Raw genomic sequence first — 20979 nt, 5'->3', positions numbered from 1 at the left:
TGCATTGAAACGTTAATGTCTGCATTGAAACAATAAGTTCTAATTTGAAACGCTAAGTTCTGCAATGAAAGACTAAGTTCTGCATTGTCACACTAATTTCTGAATTGAAACGGTAAGTTCTCATATGAAACGCTAAGCTCTGCATTGAAAAGCTAAGCTCTGCATTGAAAGACTAAGTTCTGCTTTGAAACGGTAATTTCTGCGTTGAAACGCTACGTTCTCCATTGAAATGCTTTTTTCTGCGTTGAAACGTTAATTTCTACATTGTAACGCTAATTTCTGCATTGAAACAGTAAGTGTAACAAGGGGGACAGAAAAATCACAAAATGGAATATACAAACCTTTAGAATCAGTTTTAAGTAATGTTAAGTTTGATGGCTTTGTAACAGAAGCAATGGAAAATCACTAAAGTGCATGATACATTGAAAAAAATATAGAGTGCAGCTAGAGAACACACTGAGCATTCTTGTAGAAGATAAATTGTTATAGTTGACAGAGTTTTAAGAAAAACAGTCTAGAGGAACAGGACACAGGGATAAGGAGTAACTGGGAATGGCAGGTGTCCAGCGTGGGCTACAGTTAAACTAACCGATAAGTAGGAGGATAGGAGGATTATTATGTCTCCTGTGCTAAGGAACCAATTAAACTGGTATGAGCATCTACTGCGCGTGCTCCAAAGGCTGCCAGAAGTAATGAAGATTGTTGGAAGAAGTAAACGACCCTCAGAGACCACCACCACAATTCTGTACGCATGCGGGGAACTTTCTGGAAAATGACGTTATGTATGTATGCCCAGGGACTATATAAGGACAGCTTGTGGAGCAACAGGGAGACACACGTCAGGAGGAGCTATCCACTGTGTCTCCCGGCGCCGCAATAAAGAATACCTGCTTGTCAGCTTGAAAACTTTGTTGGCAAGTTTGTTCCTGGAGTTTTGTCTGAATCATAAGTTGTAATCTGAAACGCTAAGTTCTCCTTTGAAACGCTAAGTTCTGCATTGAAACGCTAATGTCTGCATTGAAACAGTAAGTTGTAATCTGAAACCCTAAGTTCTCCTTTGAAATGGTAAGTTCTGCATTGAAACGCTAAGGACTGCATTGAAACAATAAGTTGTAATCTGAAACGCTAAGTTCTACATTGAAACGCTAAGTTCTACATCGAAACGCTAAGTTCTGCATTGAAACGTTAATGTCTGCATTGTAACAATAAGTTCTCCTTTGAAACGCTAAGTTATGCATTGAAACGCTGATGTCTGCATTGAAACAATAAGTTGTAATCAGAAACGCTAAGTTCTGCACTGAAACGCTAAGCTCTGCATTAAAACAGTTAGTACTGAATTGAAACGCTATGTTCTGCATTGAAACGCTAAGTAGTGCATTGGAACTCTAAAGTTCTACATTGAAACACTAATTTCTGCATTGAAACGCCAAGTTCTGCATTGAAAGGTACATTCAGCATTGAAACGCTCTGTTCCACATTGAAACGCTAAGTTCTTCATTGAAAGGTACATTCTGCATTGAAACACTCTGTTCTGCATTGAAACGCTATGTTCTGCTTTGAATTGAAAAAGATCTGCATTGAAAGGCTAAGGCGTGCATTGAAACGCTAAGTTCTCCATTGAAACGCTATGTTTTGCATTGAAACTCTAAAGTTCTACATTTAAACGCTACGTTCTGCATTGAAACGCTAAGTTCTGCTTTGATACAGTAATTTCTGCATTGAAAAGCTAAGTTCTGCATTGAAACTCTAAAGTTCTACATTGAAAAGCTAAGCTCTGCATTGAAACGCTAAGTTCTGCATTGAAACGCTCTGTTCTGCAATGAAACGCTAAGTTCTGCATTGAAACAGTAATTTCAGCATTGAATCGCTAAGTTCTGCTTTGAAATGATGAGTTCTGAATGATACTGTTCTGCTTTGAAATGGTAAGTTCTTACATGAATCGCTTAGCTCTGCAATGAAACACTAAATTCTGCTTTGAAAAGGTACGTTCTGCATTGAAAGGTGAAGTTCTGCATTGAAACGCTAATGTCTGCATTGAAACAATAAGTTATAATTTAAAACGCTAAGTTCTGCAATGAAAGACTAAGATCTGCATTGAAAGACTAAGTTCTGCTTTGAAACGGTATGTTCTGCTTTGAAAAGATACATTTTGCATTGAAACTCTAAGGTCTCCAGTGAAACAATAAGTTCTGCACTGAAACGCTAAGATCTGCATTGAAACACTAAGTTCTGCTTTCAAACACTAAGGTCTGCATCGAAACAGCAAGTTGTCCTTTGAAACGCTAAGTTATGCATTGAAACGCTGATTTCTGCATTGAAACACTTTTTTTTTTTAATCTGAAACACTAAAGTCTACATTGAAACGCAAAGTTCTGCATTGAAACGCTAACTTCTGCATTCCAATGGTAAGTTCTGAATTGAAACGCTTAGTTCAGCATGGAAAAGATTGGTTCTGCATTGAAACACTAAAGTTCTACATTGAAACGCTAACCTCTGCATTGAAACGCTAAGTTCTGCATTGAAACACTAAGTTCTGCTTTGACACGGTACATTTTGCATTGAAACGCTAAGTTCCACATTGAAATATTAAGTTCCGCATTGAAACACTAAGTTCTGCACTGTAACGCTAAGTTGTGCATTGAAACGTTAATGTCTGCATTGAAACAAAAAGTTCTGCATTGAAAGGCTAAGTTCTGCATTGAAACGCTATCTCTGCATTGAAGCGCTATGTTCTGCATTGAAACGCTAAGTTCTGCATTGAAACGCTAAGTTTTGCATTGAAACGGTAAGTTATCACTTGTAGCGCTAAGCTCTGCAATGAAACGCTAAGCTCTGCATTGAAACACTAAATTCGGCTTTGAAAAGGTACGTTCTGCGTTGAAAGGCGAAGGCATGCATTGAAACGCTAATGTCCGCATTGAAACAATAAGTTCTAATTTGAAACGCTAAGTTTTTCAATGAAAAAATACGTTCTGCATTGAAAGACTCCTCTCTGCTTTGAAACGGTATGTTCTGCTTTGAAACAGTACATTCTGCATTGAGACGGTAAGTTCTCACTTGAAACGCTAAGCTCTGCATTGAAACACAGAATTCTGCTTTGAAAAGGTACGTTCTGCATTGAAAGGCGAAGTTCTGCATTGAAACGCTACGTTCTGCTTTGAAATGAATAAGATCTGCATTGAAAGGCTAAGTTCTCCATTGAAATGCTATGTTTTGCATTGAAACACTATGTTATGCATTCAAAGGCTAAGCTCTGCATTGAAACACTAAGTTCTGCTTTGATACAGTAATTTCTGAATTGAAAAGCTTAGTTCTGCATTGAAATTCTAATGTTTTACATTGAAACGCTAAGCTCTGCATTGAAACGCTAAGTTCTGCATTGAAACTCTAAGTTCTGCTTTGAAACGGTACATTTTGCATTGAAACGCTAAGTTCCGCGTTGAAATGCTAACTTCCACATTGAAACACTAAGTTCTGCATTGAATCGCTACTTTCTGCATTGAAACGCTAAGTTCCGCATTGAAACAGTAATTTCTGCATTAAAGCGCTAAGTTCTGCTTTGAAACGGTAAATTCTCACTTGAAATGCTAAGTTCTGCTTTGAAATTGTAAGTTCTCACTTGAAAAACTAAGCTCTGCAATGAAACGCTAAGCTCTCCATTGAAACACTAAATTCTGCTTTGAAAAGGTACGTTATGCATTGAAACGCGAATGTCTGCATTGAAACAATAAGTTCTAATTTGAATCGCTAAGTTCTGCAATGAAAGACTAAGTTCTGCATTGTCACACTAATTTCTGAATTGAAACGGTAAGTTCTCATATGAAACGCTAAGCTCTGCATTGAAAAGCTAAGCTCTGCATTGAAAGACTAAGTTCTGCTTTGAAACGGTAATTTCTGCGTTGAAACGCTACGTTCTCCATTGAAATGCTTTTTTCTGCGTTGAAACGTTAATTTCTACATTGTAACGCTAATTTCTGCATTGAAACAGTAAGTGTAACAAGGGGGACAGAAAAATCACAAAATGGAATATATAAACCTTTAGAATCAGTTTTAAGTAATGTTAAGTTTGATGGCTTTGTAACAGAAGCAATGGAAAATCACTAAAGTGCATGATACATTGAAAAAAATATAGAGTGCAGCTAGAGAACACACTGAGCATTCTTGTAGAAGATAAATTGTTATAGTTGACAGAGTTTTAAGAAAAACAGTCTAGAGGAACAGGACACAGGGATAAGGAGTAACTGGGAATGGCAGGTGTCCAGCGTGGGCTACAGTTAAACTAACCGATAAGTAGGAGGATAGGAGGATTATTATGTCTCCTGTGCTAAGGAACCAATTAAACTGGTATGAGCATCTACTGCGCGTGCTCCAAAGGCTGCCAGAAGTAATGAAGATTGTTGGAAGAAGTAAACGACCCTCAGAGACCACCACCACAATTCTGTACGCATGCGGGGAACTTTCTGGAAAATGACGTTATGTATGTATGCCCAGGGACTATATAAGGACAGCTTGTGGAGCAACAGGGAGACACACGTCAGGAGGAGCTATCCACTGTGTCTCCCGGCGCCGCAATAAAGAATACCTGCTTGTCAGCTTGAAAACTTTGTTGGCAAGTTTGTTCCTGGAGTTTTGTCTGAATCATAAGTTGTAATCTGAAACGCTAAGTTCTCCTTTGAAACGCTAAGTTCTGCATTGAAACGCTAATGTCTGCATTGAAACAGTAAGTTGTAATCTGAAACCCTAAGTTCTCCTTTGAAATGGTAAGTTCTGCATTGAAACGCTAAGGACTGCATTGAAACAATAAGTTGTAATCTGAAACGCTAAGTTCTACATTGAAACGCTAAGTTCTACATCGAAACGCTAAGTTCTGCATTGAAACGTTAATGTCTGCATTGTAACAATAAGTTCTCCTTTGAAACGCTAAGTTATGCATTGAAACGCTGATGTCTGCATTGAAACAATAAGTTGTAATCAGAAACGCTAAGTTCTGCACTGAAACGCTAAGCTCTGCATTAAAACAGTTAGTACTGAATTGAAACGCTATGTTCTGCATTGAAACGCTAAGTAGTGCATTGGAACTCTAAAGTTCTACATTGAAACACTAATTTCTGCATTGAAACGCCAAGTTCTGCATTGAAAGGTACATTCAGCATTGAAACGCTCTGTTCCACATTGAAACGCTAAGTTCTTCATTGAAAGGTACATTCTGCATTGAAACACTCTGTTCTGCATTGAAACGCTACGTTCTGCTTTGAATTGAAAAAGATCTGCATTGAAAGGCTAAGGCGTGCATTGAAACGCTAAGTTCTCCATTGAAACGCTATGTTTTGCATTGAAACTCTAAAGTTCTACATTTAAACGCTACGTTCTGCATTGAAACGCTAAGTTCTGCTTTGATACAGTAATTTCTGCATTGAAAAGCTAAGTTCTGCATTGAAACTCTAAAGTTCTACATTGAAAAGCTAAGCTCTGCATTGAAACGCTAAGTTCTGCATTGAAACGCTCTGTTCTGCAATGAAACGCTAAGTTCTGCATTGAAACAGTAATTTCAGCATTGAATCGCTAAGTTCTGCTTTGAAATGATGAGTTCTGAATGATACTGTTCTGCTTTGAAATGGTAAGTTCTTACATGAATCGCTTAGCTCTGCAATGAAACACTAAATTCTGCTTTGAAAAGGTACGTTCTGCATTGAAAGGTGAAGTTCTGCATTGAAACGCTAATGTCTGCATTGAAACAATAAGTTATAATTTAAAACGCTAAGTTCTGCAATGAAAGACTAAGATCTGCATTGAAAGACTAAGTTCTGCTTTGAAACGGTATGTTCTGCTTTGAAAAGATACATTTTGCATTGAAACTCTAAGGTCTCCAGTGAAACAATAAGTTCTGCACTGAAACGCTAAGATCTGCATTGAAACACTAAGTTCTGCTTTCAAACACTAAGGTCTGCATCGAAACAGCAAGTTGTCCTTTGAAACGCTAAGTTATGCATTGAAACGCTGATTTCTGCATTGAAACACTTTTTTTTTTAATCTGAAACACTAAAGTCTACATTGAAACGCAAAGTTCTGCATTGAAACGCTAACTTCTGCATTCCAATGGTAAGTTCTGAATTGAAACGCTTAGTTCAGCATGGAAAAGATTGGTTCTGCATTGAAACACTAAAGTTCTACATTGAAACGCTAAGCTCTGCATTGAAACGCTAAGTTCTGCATTGAAACACTAAGTTCTGCTTTGACACGGTACATTTTGCATTGAAACGCTAAGTTCCACATTGAAATGCTAAGTTCCGCATTGAAACACTAAGTTCTGCACTGTAACGCTAAGTTGTGCATTGAAACGTTAATGTCTGCATTGAAACAAAAAGTTCTGCATTGAAAGGCTAAGTTCTGCATTGAAACGCTATCTCTGCATTGAAGCGCTATGTTCTGCATTGAAACGCTAAGTTCTGCATTGAAACGCTAAGTTTTGCATTGAAACGGTAAGTTATCACTTGTAACGCTAAGCTCTGCAATGAAACGCTAAGCTCTGCATTGAAACACTAAATTCGGCTTTGAAAAGGTACGTTCTGCGTTGAAAGGCGAAGGCATGCATTGAAACGCTAATGTCCGCATTGAAACAATAAGTTCTAATTTGAAACGCTAAGTTTTTCAATGAAAAAATACGTTCTGCATTGAAAGACTCCTCTCTGCTTTGAAACGGTATGTTCTGCTTTGAAACAGTACATTCTGCATTGAGACGGTAAGTTCTCACTTGAAACGCTAAGCTCTGCATTGAAACACAGAATTCTGCTTTGAAAAGGTACGTTCTGCATTGAAAGGCGAAGTTCTGCATTGAAACGCTACGTTCTGCTTTGAAATGAATAAGATCTGCATTGAAAGGCTAAGTTCTCCATTGAAATGCTATGTTTTGCATTGAAACACTATGTTATGCATTCAAAGGCTAAGCTCTGCATTGAAACACTAAGTTCTGCTTTGATACAGTAATTTCTGAATTGAAAAGCTTAGTTCTGCATTGAAATTCTAAAGTTTTACATTGAAACGCTAAGCTCTGCATTGAAACGCTAAGTTCTGCATTGAAACTCTAAGTTCTGCTTTGAAACGGTACATTTTGCATTGAAACGCTAAGTTCCGCGTTGAAATGCTAACTTCCACATTGAAACACTAAGTTCTGCATTGAATCGCTACTTTCTGCATTGAAACGCTAAGTTCCGCATTGAAACAGTAATTTCTGCATTAAAGCGCTAAGTTCTGCTTTGAAACGGTAAATTCTCACTTGAAATGCTAAGTTCTGCTTTGAAATTGTAAGTTCTCACTTGAAAAACTAAGCTCTGCAATGAAACGCTAAGCTCTCCATTGAAACACTAAATTCTGCTTTGAAAAGGTACGTTATGCATTGAAACGCGAATGTCTGCATTGAAACAATAAGTTCTAATTTGAATCGCTAAGTTCTGCTATGAAAGACTAAGTTCTGCATTGTCACACTGATTTCTGAATTGAAACGGTAAGTTCTCCCTTGAAAGGCTAAGCTCTGCATTGAAACTCTCTGTTCTGCATTGAAACGCTAAGTTCTGCATTGAAGCCATAATTTCTGCATTGAAACGCTAAGTTCTGCTTTGAAATGGTAAGTTCTGCTTTGAAACGCTAAGCTCTGCAATGAAACGCTAAGCTCTCCATTGAAACACTAAATTCTGCTTTGAAAAGGTACGTTCTGCATTGAAAGGCGAAGTTCTGCATTGAAACGCTAATGGCTGCATTGAAACAGTAAGTTCTAATTTGAAACGCTAAGTTCTGCAATGAAAGACTAAGATCTGCATTGAAAGACTAAGTTCTGCTTTGAAACGGTGCATTCTACATTCAAACTCCAAGTTGTGCATTGAAACATTAAAGTTCTACATTGAAATGCTAAGGTCTGCATTGAAACTGTAAGTTCTCCTTTGAAACGCTCAGTCCTGCATTGAAACGTTAATGTCTGCATTGAAACAATAAGTTCTAATTTGAAACGCTAAGTTCTGCAATGAAAGACTAAGTTCTGCATTGTCACACTAATTTCTGAATTGAAACGGTAAGTTCTCATATGAAACGCTAAGCTCTGCATTGAAAAGCTAAGCTCTGCATTGAAAGACTAAGTTCTGCTTTGAAACGGTAATTTCTGCGTTGAAACGCTACGTTCTCCATTGAAATGCTTTTTTCTGCGTTGAAACGTTAATTTCTACATTGTAACGCTAATTTCTGCATTGAAACAGTAAGTGTAACAAGGGGGACAGAAAAATCACAAAATGGAATATACAAACCTTTAGAATCAGTTTTAAGTAATGTTAAGTTTGATGGCTTTGTAACAGAAGCAATGGAAAATCACTAAAGTGCATGATACATTGAAAAAAATATAGAGTGCAGCTAGAGAACACACTGAGCATTCTTGTAGAAGATAAATTGTTATAGTTGACAGAGTTTTAAGAAAAACAGTCTAGAGGAACAGGACACAGGGATAAGGAGTAACTGGGAATGGCAGGTGTCCAGCGTGGGCTACAGTTAAACTAACCGATAAGTAGGAGGATAGGAGGATTATTATGTCTCCTGTGCTAAGGAACCAATTAAACTGGTATGAGCATCTACTGCGCGTGCTCCAAAGGCTGCCAGAAGTAATGAAGATTGTTGGAAGAAGTAAACGACCCTCAGAGACCACCACCACAATTCTGTACGCATGCGGGGAACTTTCTGGAAAATGACGTTATGTATGTATGCCCAGGGACTATATAAGGACAGCTTGTGGAGCAACAGGGAGACACACGTCAGGAGGAGCTATCCACTGTGTCTCCCGGCGCCGCAATAAAGAATACCTGCTTGTCAGCTTGAAAACTTTGTTGGCAAGTTTGTTCCTGGAGTTTTGTCTGAATCATAAGTTGTAATCTGAAACGCTAAGTTCTCCTTTGAAACGCTAAGTTCTGCATTGAAACGCTAATGTCTGCATTGAAACAGTAAGTTGTAATCTGAAACCCTAAGTTCTCCTTTGAAATGGTAAGTTCTGCATTGAAACGCTAAGGACTGCATTGAAACAATAAGTTGTAATCTGAAACGCTAAGTTCTACATTGAAACGCTAAGTTCTACATCGAAACGCTAAGTTCTGCATTGAAACGTTAATGTCTGCATTGTAACAATAAGTTCTCCTTTGAAACGCTAAGTTATGCATTGAAACGCTGATGTCTGCATTGAAACAATAAGTTGTAATCAGAAACGCTAAGTTCTGCACTGAAACGCTAAGCTCTGCATTAAAACAGTTAGTACTGAATTGAAACGCTATGTTCTGCATTGAAACGCTAAGTAGTGCATTGGAACTCTAAAGTTCTACATTGAAACACTAATTTCTGCATTGAAACGCCAAGTTCTGCATTGAAAGGTACATTCAGCATTGAAACGCTCTGTTCCACATTGAAACGCTAAGTTCTTCATTGAAAGGTACATTCTGCATTGAAACACTCTGTTCTGCATTGAAACGCTATGTTCTGCTTTGAATTGAAAAAGATCTGCATTGAAAGGCTAAGGCGTGCATTGAAACGCTAAGTTCTCCATTGAAACGCTATGTTTTGCATTGAAACTCTAAAGTTCTACATTTAAACGCTACGTTCTGCATTGAAACGCTAAGTTCTGCTTTGATACAGTAATTTCTGCATTGAAAAGCTAAGTTCTGCATTGAAACTCTAAAGTTCTACATTGAAAAGCTAAGCTCTGCATTGAAACGCTAAGTTCTGCATTGAAACGCTCTGTTCTGCAATGAAACGCTAAGTTCTGCATTGAAACAGTAATTTCAGCATTGAATCGCTAAGTTCTGCTTTGAAATGATGAGTTCTGAATGATACTGTTCTGCTTTGAAATGGTAAGTTCTTACATGAATCGCTTAGCTCTGCAATGAAACACTAAATTCTGCTTTGAAAAGGTACGTTCTGCATTGAAAGGTGAAGTTCTGCATTGAAACGCTAATGTCTGCATTGAAACAATAAGTTATAATTTAAAACGCTAAGTTCTGCAATGAAAGACTAAGATCTGCATTGAAAGACTAAGTTCTGCTTTGAAACGGTATGTTCTGCTTTGAAAAGATACATTTTGCATTGAAACTCTAAGGTCTCCAGTGAAACAATAAGTTCTGCACTGAAACGCTAAGATCTGCATTGAAACACTAAGTTCTGCTTTCAAACACTAAGGTCTGCATCGAAACAGCAAGTTGTCCTTTGAAACGCTAAGTTATGCATTGAAACGCTGATTTCTGCATTGAAACACTTTTTTTTTTTAATCTGAAACACTAAAGTCTACATTGAAACGCAAAGTTCTGCATTGAAACGCTAACTTCTGCATTCCAATGGTAAGTTCTGAATTGAAACGCTTAGTTCAGCATGGAAAAGATTGGTTCTGCATTGAAACACTAAAGTTCTACATTGAAACGCTAACCTCTGCATTGAAACGCTAAGTTCTGCATTGAAACACTAAGTTCTGCTTTGACACGGTACATTTTGCATTGAAACGCTAAGTTCCACATTGAAATATTAAGTTCCGCATTGAAACACTAAGTTCTGCACTGTAACGCTAAGTTGTGCATTGAAACGTTAATGTCTGCATTGAAACAAAAAGTTCTGCATTGAAAGGCTAAGTTCTGCATTGAAACGCTATCTCTGCATTGAAGCGCTATGTTCTGCATTGAAACGCTAAGTTCTGCATTGAAACGCTAAGTTTTGCATTGAAACGGTAAGTTATCACTTGTAACGCTAAGCTCTGCAATGAAACGCTAAGCTCTGCATTGAAACACTAAATTTGGCTTTGAAAAGGTACGTTCTGCGTTGAAAGGCGAAGGCATGCATTGAAACGCTAATGTCCGCATTGAAACAATAAGTTCTAATTTGAAACGCTAAGTTTTTCAATGAAAAAATACGTTCTGCATTGAAAGACTCCTCTCTGCTTTGAAACGGTATGTTCTGCTTTGAAACAGTACATTCTGCATTGAGACGGTAAGTTCTCACTTGAAACGCTAAGCTCTGCATTGAAACACAGAATTCTGCTTTGAAAAGGTACGTTCTGCATTGAAAGGCGAAGTTCTGCATTGAAACGCTACGTTCTGCTTTGAAATGAATAAGATCTGCATTGAAAGGCTAAGTTCTCCATTGAAATGCTATGTTTTGCATTGAAACACTATGTTATGCATTCAAAGGCTAAGCTCTGCATTGAAACACTAAGTTCTGCTTTGATACAGTAATTTCTGAATTGAAAAGCTTAGTTCTGCATTGAAATTCTAAAGTTCTACATTGGAAAGCTAAGCTCTGCCTTGAAATGCTAAATTCTGCATTGAAACACTAAGTTCTGCTCTGAAACGGTACATTTTGCATTGAAACGCAAGGTCCTGCATTGAAACGCTAAGTTCTGCATTGAAATGCTCTGTTCTGCATTGAAACGCTAAGTTCTGCATTGAAACAGTAATTTCCGCACTGAAACACTAAGTTCTGCTTTGAAACGGTAACTTCTGCAATGAAACGCCAAATTCTGCTTTGAAACGGTAAATTCTCACTTGAAACGCTAAGCTCTGCAATGAAACGCTAAGCTGTGCATTGAAACGCTATGTTCTGCTTTGAAAAGGTACGTTCTGCATTGAAAGGCGAAGTTCTACATTGAAACGCTAATGTCTGCATTGAAACAACAAGTTCTAATTTGAAACGCTAAGTTCTGCAATGAAAGACTACGTTCTCCATTGAAAGGCTAAGTTCTGCATTGTAACGCTAATTTCTGAATTGAAACGGTAAGTTATTACTTGAAACGCTAAGCTCTGCATTGAAAGACTAAGTTCTGCTTTGAAACAGTACATTCTGCATTGAAACGCTAAGTTCTGCATGGAAACTCAAAGACGTGCATTGAAACGCAAAAGTTCTACATTGAAACTCTAAAGTCTCCAGTGAAACAATAAGTTCTGCACTGAAACGCTAAGATCTGCATTGAAACACTAAGTTCTGCTTCGAAACGCTAAGGTCTGTATTGAAACAATAAGTTATGCGTTGAAACGCTAATTTTTGCTTTGAAACGCTAATTTTTGCTTTGAAACACTATTTTTTAATCTGAAACACTACATTCTACATTGAAACACAAAGTTCTGCATTGAAACGCTAACTTCTGCATTCCAACGGTAAGTTCTGAATTGAAACCCTTAGTTCTGCATGGAAAAGATTAGTTCTGCATTGAAACTCTAAAGTTTTACATTGAAACGCTAAGCTCTGCATTGAAACGCTAAGTTCTGCACTGAAACTCTAAGTTCTGCTTTGAAACGGTACATTTTGCATTGAAACGCTAAGTTCCGCGTTGAAATGCTAACTTCCACATTGAAACACTAAGTTCTGCATTGAATCGCTACTTTCTGCATTGAAACGCTAAGTTCCGCATTGAAACAGTAATTTCTGCATTAAAGCGCTAAGTTCTGCTTTGAAACGGTAAATTCTCACTTGAAATGCTAAGTTCTGCTTTGAAATTGTAAGTTCTCACTTGAAAAACTAAGCTCTGCAATGAAACGCTAAGCTCTCCATTGAAACACTAAATTCTGCTTTGAAAAGGTACGTTATGCATTGAAACGCGAATGTCTGCATTGAAACAATAAGTTCTAATTTGAATCGCTAAGTTCTGCTATGAAAGACTAAGTTCTGCATTGTCACACTGATTTCTGAATTGAAACGGTAAGTTCTCCCTTGAAAGGCTAAGCTCTGCATTGAAACTCTCTGTTCTGCATTGAAACGCTAAGTTCTGCATTGAAGCCATAATTTCTGCATTGAAACGCTAAGTTCTGCTTTGAAATGGTAAGTTCTGCTTTGAAACGCTAAGCTCTGCAATGAAACGCTAAGCTCTCCATTGAAACACTAAATTCTGCTTTGAAAAGGTACGTTCTGCATTGAAAGGCGAAGTTCTGCATTGAAACGCTAATGGCTGCATTGAAACAGTAAGTTCTAATTTGAAACGCTAAGTTCTGCAATGAAAGACTAAGATCTGCATTGAAAGACTAAGTTCTGCTTTGAAACGGTGCATTCTACATTCAAACTCCAAGTTGTGCATTGAAACATTAAAGTTCTACATTGAAATGCTAAGGTCTGCATTGAAACTGTAAGTTCTCCTTTGAAACGCTCAGTCCTGCATTGAAACGTTAATGTCTGCATTGAAACAATAAGTTCTAATTTGAAACGCTAAGTTCTGCAATGAAAGACTAAGTTCTGCATTGTCACACTAATTTCTGAATTGAAACGGTAAGTTCTCATATGAAACGCTAAGCTCTGCATTGAAAAGCTAAGCTCTGCATTGAAAGACTAAGTTCTGCTTTGAAACGGTAATTTCTGCGTTGAAACGCTACGTTCTCCATTGAAATGCTTTTTTCTGCGTTGAAACGTTAATTTCTACATTGTAACGCTAATTTCTGCATTGAAACAGTAAGTGTAACAAGGGGGACAGAAAAATCACAAAATGGAATATACAAACCTTTAGAATCAGTTTTAAGTAATGTTAAGTTTGATGGCTTTGTAACAGAAGCAATGGAAAATCACTAAAGTGCATGATACATTGAAAAAAATATAGAGTGCAGCTAGAGAACACACTGAGCATTCTTGTAGAAGATAAATTGTTATAGTTGACAGAGTTTTAAGAAAAACAGTCTAGAGGAACAGGACACAGGGATAAGGAGTAACTGGGAATGGCAGGTGTCCAGCGTGGGCTACAGTTAAACTAACCGATAAGTAGGAGGATAGGAGGATTATTATGTCTCCTGTGCTAAGGAACCAATTAAACTGGTATGAGCATCTACTGCGCGTGCTCCAAAGGCTGCCAGAAGTAATGAAGATTGTTGGAAGAAGTAAACGACCCTCAGAGACCACCACCACAATTCTGTACGCATGCGGGGAACTTTCTGGAAAATGACGTTATGTATGTATGCCCAGGGACTATATAAGGACAGCTTGTGGAGCAACAGGGAGACACACGTCAGGAGGAGCTATCCACTGTGTCTCCCGGCGCCGCAATAAAGAATACCTGCTTGTCAGCTTGAAAACTTTGTTGGCAAGTTTGTTCCTGGAGTTTTGTCTGAATCATAAGTTGTAATCTGAAACGCTAAGTTCTCCTTTGAAACGCTAAGTTCTGCATTGAAACGCTAATGTCTGCATTGAAACAGTAAGTTGTAATCTGAAACCCTAAGTTCTCCTTTGAAATGGTAAGTTCTGCATTGAAACGCTAAGGACTGCATTGAAACAATAAGTTGTAATCTGAAACGCTAAGTTCTACATTGAAACGCTAAGTTCTACATCGAAACGCTAAGTTCTGCATTGAAACGTTAATGTCTGCATTGTAACAATAAGTTCTCCTTTGAAACGCTAAGTTATGCATTGAAACGCTGATGTCTGCATTGAAACAATAAGTTGTAATCAGAAACGCTAAGTTCTGCACTGAAACGCTAAGCTCTGCATTAAAACAGTTAGTACTGAATTGAAACGCTATGTTCTGCATTGAAACGCTAAGTAGTGCATTGGAACTCTAAAGTTCTACATTGAAACACTAATTTCTGCATTGAAACGCCAAGTTCTGCATTGAAAGGTACATTCAGCATTGAAACGCTCTGTTCCACATTGAAACGCTAAGTTCTTCATTGAAAGGTACATTCTGCATTGAAACACTCTGTTCTGCATTGAAACGCTACGTTCTGCTTTGAATTGAAAAAGATCTGCATTGAAAGGCTAAGGCGTGCATTGAAACGCTAAGTTCTCCATTGAAACGCTATGTTTTGCATTGAAACTCTAAAGTTCTACATTTAAACGCTACGTTCTGCATTGAAACGCTAAGTTCTGCTTTGATACAGTAATTTCTGCATTGAAAAGCTAAGTTCTGCATTGAAACTCTAAAGTTCTACATTGAAAAGCTAAGCTCTGCATTGAAACGCTAAGTTCTGCATTGAAACGCTCTGTTCTGCAATGAAACGCTAAGTTCTGCATTGAAACAGTAATTTCAGCATTGAATCGCTAAGTTCTGCTTTGAAATGATGAGTTCTGAATGATACTGTTCTGCTTTGAAATGGTAAGTTCTTACATGAATCGCTTAGCTCTGCAATGAAACACTAAATTCTGCTTTGAAAAGGTACGTTCTGCATTGAAAGGTGAAGTTCTGCATTGAAACGCTAATGTCTGCATTGAAACAATAAGTTATAATTTAAAACGCTAAGTTCTGCAATGAAAGACTAAGATCTGCATTGAAAGACTAAGTTCTGCTTTGAAACGGTATGTTCTGCTTTGAAAAGATACATTTTGCATTGAAACTCTAAGGTCTCCAGTGAAACAATAAGTTCTGCACTGAAACGCTAAGATCTGCATTGAAACACTAAGTTCTGCTTTCAAACACTAAGGTCTGCATCGAAACAGCAAGTTGTCCTTTGAAACGCTAAGTTATGCATTGAAACGCTGATTTCTGCATTGAAACACTTTTTTTTTTAATCTGAAACACTAAAGTCTACATTGAAACGCAAAGTTCTGCATTGAAACGCTAACTTCTGCATTCCAATGGTAAGTTCTGAATTGAAACGCTTAGTTCAGCATGGAAAAGATTGGTTCTGCATTGAAACACTAAAGTTCTACATTGAAACGCTAACCTCTGCATTGAAACGCTAAGTTCTGCATTGAAACACTAAGTTCTGCTTTGACACGGTACATTTTGCATTGAAACGCTAAGTTCCACATTGAAATGCTAAGTTCCGCATTGAAACACTAAGTTCTGCACTGTAACGCTAAGTTGTGCATTGAAACGTTAATGTCTGCATTGAAACAAAAAGTTCTGCATTGAAAGGCTAAGTTCTGCATTGAAACGCTATCTCTGCATTGAAGCGCTATGTTCTGCATTGAAACGCTAAGTTCTGCATTGAAACGCTAAGTTTTGCATTGAAACGGTAAGTTATCACTTGTAACGCTAAGCTCTGCAATGAAACGCTAAGCTCTGCATTGAAACACTAAATTCGGCTTTGAAAAGGTACGTTCTGCGTTGAAAGGCGAAGGCATGCATTGAAACGCTAATGTCCGCATTGAAACAATAAGTTCTAATTTGAAACGCTAAGTTTTTCAATGAAAAAATACGTTCTGCATTGAAAGACTCCTCTCTGCTTTGAAACGGTATGTTCTGCTTTGAAACAGTACATTCTGCATTGAGACGGTAAGTTCTCACTTGAAACGCTAAGCTCTGCATTGAAACACAGAATTCTGCTTTGAAAAGGTACGTTCTGCATTGAAAGGCGAAGTTCTGCATTGAAACGCTACGTTCTGCTTTGAAATGAATAAGATCTGCATTGAAAGGCTAAGTTCTCCATTGAAATGCTATGTTTTGCATTGAAACACTATGTTATGCATTCAAAGGCTAAGCTCTGCATTGAAACACTAAGTTCTGCTTTGATACAGTAATTTCTGAATTGAAAAGCTTAGTTCTGCATTGAAATTCTAAAGTTTTACATTGAAACGCTAAGCTCTGCATTGAAACGCTAAGTTCTGCATTGAAACTCTAAGTTCTGCTTTGAAACGGTACATTTTGCATTGAAACGCTAAGTTCCGCGTTGAAATGCTAACTTCCACATTGAAACACTAAGTTCTGCATTGAATCGCTACTTTCTGCATTGAAACGCTAAGTTCCGCATTGAAACAGTAATTTCTGCATTAAAGCGCTAAGTTCTGCTTTGAAACGGTAAATTCTCACTTGAAATGCTAAGTTCTGCTTTGAAATTGTAAGTTCTCACTTGAAAAACTAAGCTCTGCAATGAAACGCTAAGCTCTCCATTGAAACACTAAATTCTGCTTTGAAAAGGTACGTTATGCATTGAAACGCGAATGTCTGCATTGAAACAATAAGTTCTAATTTGAATCGCTAAGTTCTGCTATGAAAGACTAAGTTCTGCATTGTCACACTGATTTCTGAATTGAAACGGTAAGTTCTCCCTTGAAAGGCTAAGCTCTGCATTGAAACTCTCTGTTCTGCATTGAAACGCTAAGTTCTGCATTGAAGCCATAATTTCTGCATTGAAACGCTAAGTTCTGCTTTGAAATGGTAAGTTCTGCTTTGAAACGCTAAGCTCTGCAATGAAACGCTAAGCTCTCCATTGAAACACTAAATTCTGCTTTGAAAAGGTACGTTCTGCATTGAAAGGCAAAGTTCTGCATTGAAACGCTAATGGCTGCATTGAAACAATAAGTTCTAATTTGAAACGCTAAGTTCTGCAATGAAAGACTAAGATCTGCATTGAAAGACTAAGTTCTGCTTTGAAACGGTACATTCTACATTCAAACTCCAAGTTGTGCATTGAAACATTAAAGTTCTACATTGAAATGCTAAGGTCTGCATTGAAACTGTAAGTTCTCCTTTGAAACGCTCAGTCCTGCATTGAAACGTTAATGTCTGCATTGAAACAATAAGTTCTAATTTGAATCGCTAAGTTCTGCAATGAAAGACTAAGTTCTGCATTGTCACACTAATTTCTGAATTGAAACGGTAAGTTCTCATATGAAACGCTAAGCTCTGCATTGAAAAGCTAAGCTCTGCATTGAAAGACTAAGTTCTGCTTTGAAACGGTAATTTCTGCGTTGAAACGCTACGTTCTCCATTGAAATGCTTTTTTCTGCGTTGAAACGTTAATTTCTACATTGTAACGCTAATTTCTGCATTGAAACAGTAAGTGTAACAAGGGGGACAGAAAAATCACAAAATGGAATATATAAACCTTTAGAATCAGTTTTAAGTAATGTTAAGTTTGATGGCTTTGTAACAGAAGCAATGGAAAATCACTAAAGTGCATGATACATTGAAAAAAATATAGAGTGCAGCTAGAGAACACACTGAGCATTCTTGTAGAAGATAAATTGTTATAGTTGACAGAGTTTTAAGAAAAACAGTCTAGAGGAACAGGACACAGGGATAAGGAGTAACTGGGAATGGCAGGTGTCCAGCGTGGGCTACAGTTAAACTAACCGATAAGTAGGAGGATAGGAGGATTATTATGTCTCCTGTGCTAAGGAACCAATTAAACTGGTATGAGCATCTACTGCGCGTGCTCCAAAGGCTGCCAGAAGTAATGAAGATTGTTGGAAGAAGTAAACGACCCTCAGAGACCACCACCACAATTCTGTACGCATGCGGGGAACTTTCTGGAAAATGACGTTATGTATGTATGCCCAGGGACTATATAAGGACAGCTTGTGGAGCAACAGGGAGACACACGTCAGGAGGAGCTATCCACTGTGTCTCCCGGCGCCGCAATAAAGAATACCTGCTTGTCAGCTTGAAAACTTTGTTGGCAAGTTTGTTCCTGGAGTTTTGTCTGAATCATAAGTTGTAATCTGAAACGCTAAGTTCTCCTTTGAAACGCTAAGTTCTGCATTGAAACGCTAATGTCTGCATTGAAACAGTAAGTTGTAATCTGAAACCCTAAGTTCTCCTTTGAAATGGTAAGTTCTGCATTGAAACGCTAAGGACTGCATTGAAACAATAAGTTGTAATCTGAAACGCTAAGTTCTACATTGAAACGCTAAGTTCTACATCGAAACGCTAAGTTCTGCATTGAAACGTTAATGTCTGCATTGTAACAATAAGTTCTCCTTTGAAACGCTAAGTTATGCATTGAAACGCTGATGTCTGCATTGAAACAATAAGTTGTAATCAGAAACGCTAAGTTCTGCACTGAAACGCTAAGCTCTGCATTAAAACAGTTAGTACTGAATTGAAACGCTATGTTCTGCATTGAAACGCTAAGTAGTGCATTGGAACTCTAAAGTTCTACATTGAAACACTAATTTCTGCATTGAAACGCCAAGTTCTGCATTGAAAGGTACATTCAGCATTGAAACGCTCTGTTCCACATTGAAACGCTAAGTTCTTCATTGAAAGGTACATTCTGCATTGAAACACTCTGTTCTGCATTGAAACGCTACGTTCTGCTTTGAATTGAAAAAGATCTGCATTGAAAGGCTAAGGCGTGCATTGAAACGCTAAGTTCTCCATTGAAACGCTATGTTTTGCATTGAAACTCTAAAGTTCTACATTTAAACGCTACGTTCTGCATTGAAACGCTAAGTTCTGCTTTGATACAGTAATTTCTGCATTGAAAAGCTAAGTTCTGCATTGAAACTCTAAAGTTCTACATTGAAAAGCTAAGCTCTGCATTGAAACGCTAAGTTCTGCATTGAAACGCTCTGTTCTGCAATGAAACGCTAAGTTCTGCATTGAAACAGTAATTTCAGCATTGAATCGCTAAGTTCTGCTTTGAAATGATGAGTTCTGAATGATACTGTTCTGCTTTGAAATGGTAAGTTCTTACATGAATCGCTTAGCTCTGCAATGAAACACTAAATTCTGCTTTGAAAAGGTACGTTCTGCATTGAAAGGTGAAGTTCTGCATTGAAACGCTAATGTCTGCATTGAAACAATAAGTTATAATTTAAAACGCTAAGTTCTGCAATGAAAGACTAAGATCTGCATTGAAAGACTAAGTTCTGCTTTGAAACGGTATGTTCTGCTTTGAAAAGATACATTTTGCATTGAAACTCTAAGGTCTCCAGTGAAACAATAAGTTCTGCACTGAAACGCTAAGATCTGCATTGAAACACTAAGTTCTGCTTTCAAACACTAAGGTCTGCATCGAAACAGCAAGTTGTCCTTTGAAACGCTAAGTTATGCATTGAAACGCTGATTTCTGCATTGAAACACTTTTTTTTTTAATCTGAAACACTAAAGTCTACATTGAAACGCAAAGTTCTGCATTGAAACGCTAACTTCTGCATTCCAATGGTAAGTTCTGAATTGAAACGCTTAGTTCAGCATGGAAAAGATTGGTTCTGCATTGAAACACTAAAGTTCTACATTGAAACGCTAAGCTCTGCATTGAAACGCTAAGTTCTGCATTGAAACACTAAGTTCTGCTTTGACACGGTACATTTTGCATTGAAACGCTAAGTTCCACATTGAAATGCTAAGTTCCGCATTGAAACACTAAGTTCTGCACTGTAACGCTAAGTTGTGCATTGAAACGTTAATGTCTGCATTGAAACAAAAAGTTCTGCATTGAAAGGCTAAGTTCTGCATTGAAACGCTATCTCTGCATTGAAGCGCTATGTTCTGCATTGAAACGCTAAGTTCTGCATTGAAACGCTAAGTTTTGCATTGAAACGGTAAGTTATCACTTGTAACGCTAAGCTCTGCAATGAAACGCTAAGCTCTGCATTGAAACACTAAATTCGGCTTTGAAAAGGTACGTTCTGCGTTGAAAGGCGAAGGCATGCATTGAAACGCTAATGTCCGCATTGAAACAATAAGTTCTAATTTGAAACGCTAAGTTTTTCAATGAAAAAATACGTTCTGCATTGAAAGACTCCTCTCTGCTTTGAAACGGTATGTTCTGCTTTGAAACAGTACATTCTGCATTGAGACGGTAAGTTCTCACTTGAAACGCTAAGCTCTGCATTGAAACACAGAATTCTGCTTTGAAAAGGTACGTTCTGCATTGAAAGGCGAAGTTCTGCATTGAAACGCTACGTTCTGCTTTGAAATGAATAAGATCTGCATTGAAAGGCTAAGTTCTCCATTGAAATGCTATGTTTTGCATTGAAACACTATGTTATGCATTCAAAGGCTAAGCTCTGCATTGAAACACTAAGTTCTGCTTTGATACAGTAATTTCTGAATTGAAAAGCTTAGTTCTGCATTGAAATTCTAAAGTTTTACATTGAAACGCTAAGCTCTGCATTGAAACGCTAAGTTCTGCATTGAAACTCTAAGTTCTGCTTTGAAACGGTACATTTTGCATTGAAACGCTAAGTTCCGCGTTGAAATGCTAACTTCCACATTGAAACACTAAGTTCTGCATTGAATCGCTACTTTCTGCATTGAAACGCTAAGTTCCGCATTGAAACAGTAATTTCTGCATTAAAGCGCTAAGTTCTGCTTTGAAATGGTAAATTCTC

The sequence above is a fragment of the Lathamus discolor genome, unplaced genomic scaffold (assembly GCF_037157495.1).
Source record: "Lathamus discolor isolate bLatDis1 unplaced genomic scaffold, bLatDis1.hap1 Scaffold_70, whole genome shotgun sequence".
Taxonomy (NCBI): Eukaryota; Metazoa; Chordata; class Aves; order Psittaciformes; family Psittacidae; genus Lathamus; species Lathamus discolor.
The sequence above is the reverse complement of the archived record's forward strand: the minus strand, read 5'-3'. Positions refer to the sequence as shown.